We start from the raw sequence: 2,050 nt of genomic DNA, 5'->3' as shown, positions 1-2,050 counted from the left end.
AGAAGTGGTTGGGGGGGGGGGGGGGGGGGGTTCTGAGTGCAGGGGAGCCGGCCGAAGTCACGATATGAACACCGATATGATTTGAGCATCGTGCTCCTTTATTGTTTACCTACCCTTATATCTACTTTACAAAGATGATTCACGCCTTATTCCCACGGGACAGCCTCTAAGCAGCGGGGGAGCCGACCAGTGTATATCTTTTCCCAAGGCTGTTCAAGGCTGCCTGCTGCCAGGTGTCTTTCTGACCTATCTGCAGTCTGAGGCCCCTGCAAGGGTGCTTCTGCAGCAGCCCTGGGTTGCTCAGAGTCTCCTGGGGGATCATATGCCCCTGTTCCACAAGGAATCCCTCTAAAAAATCTATAAAAGAGTTTGTATAATCATTAAATAAATCAATCTTGCTGCACAATTCCTGCCTGCTGGATCTTCTCTCCTCCTCCTCCCTATGGCTGCGGGACACGGTGATATACCGTAGGGCCTAGGCCCCTGGTAATACAAAAGTAAGAAGTGAATAGTGTTGGTTTGGTTACCCGGCTTCATTTCCTCAACAGGTCTCATCCCAAAAGGGAAAAAAGCAGACCACACTACAAAAGGATTAGCAGCTGGGGACAGACTTGTGGACTAAAATGCAAAATGGGCAGCAAAATGAGGTTTAAAACACGTCATGAAACTTGGGCTGGATATGACAGTGACCTCTGTGAAAAAAATCTCAGCTGGAGAACCTGTTCAAGATCATCTTTAACAGTAACAGGCTGGGATTTGTCTTCCTGAAATTAGGTGAACAGAAGACAGACATACAAATTTCAAATGACCATTCTGTGTTCATTTTATACAGAAAGAAATTGATGCCACCAAAGGGCAGCTCACCTTAGAGTGACAGAAGTATCTTTGATGAGACAGCAGAATTTCACTTTGGATGGGCTGGATTCCTCTCAGTTAACTTCAGCATCTAAATGTCTACAGACATCTAAGCGGGAGCTTAGATATCTTCATATCTTGGATACATATCTTCACTTCATATTTAATGATGAGAAAGATACCATAAGACAGATGCAGAATTTCTTTCCTTCTAACATGGATGTTCAAAGATGCAAGGATCGGTGGTATAATTATTAATGAAGTGAGTATGCAATATGCAAATACTAGATTTTTGGATACCTGGAATTGAAATTGATTTAATTTCTCGGGCCAGATGATATGGAGATCCTGTGGCTTTCTACCTGCTGGGTTGACTCTAGCAGAAGTGACCTACATATATCATTTCATTTTAACCCTGCAAAAGTAAAATCCAAACCTAAACAAGTTTAGGCTGCTAGAGGTGTTTGGTTGTTTGTTTTGTCAAATCATATAAAATCCATATTCTGAGTTTTTATATAAGATAAGCTCTGGGAATAAAAAGATGCTCAGCATAGACACAGCTGCCCACATAAAAGTGGTCACCAGCATCTACACCTTGCTGCCTTTTTCTGGGAATTTGCCATCTCATCAGATCTGCTAAGAGAATTATTTGTCTGGGAAACTTCCTGGACTGTTTTAGCCAAAATATACTTGGCTGATTTTTGAAAGATACAGAAAGACAATAATAGAACCATAACTTTTTCTATATTTACACCATTGGGATTAAGATAATGTGGCCCACAAGACCTGGAGTTTAGTTTTACTCTAAGAGAACTAAGGATTAACATTTTCTTACAGGGTTCACATGTATGAGATAAAAATAGATATATGTGCAACAAAAGTTCCAAACAAATAATGAAAATAAATTGCTTGGACTCTCATGAAAATATCTGTATGTCCAGTGGGATTTGGCTTCTATCCAGATGAAGGAGAACTCTTGCTTCCTACACAGCAGCTATACTGCATCATTAATAACGATAAAACAGCTTGAGATTTTGGAATCTGGGTTTTCAGGGTTTCTGAAAATGCCTTTTTCTTTTCCTTAACAATTACAAAATAGAAAATGAGGAGAAAGTATAGACACTGTGATTCATTTGTTCCACACATTTATCAGCAAAATAAGTAGCTAAAGTTGCCAAAGTTTTCTATAGACAAT

Source organism: Corvus brachyrhynchos, unplaced genomic scaffold (genome assembly GCF_000691975.1).
Source record: "Corvus brachyrhynchos isolate BGI_N302 unplaced genomic scaffold, ASM69197v1 scaffold450, whole genome shotgun sequence".
Lineage (NCBI taxonomy): Eukaryota > Metazoa > Chordata > Aves > Passeriformes > Corvidae > Corvus > Corvus brachyrhynchos.
This window is presented reverse-complemented; position numbering follows the sequence as displayed.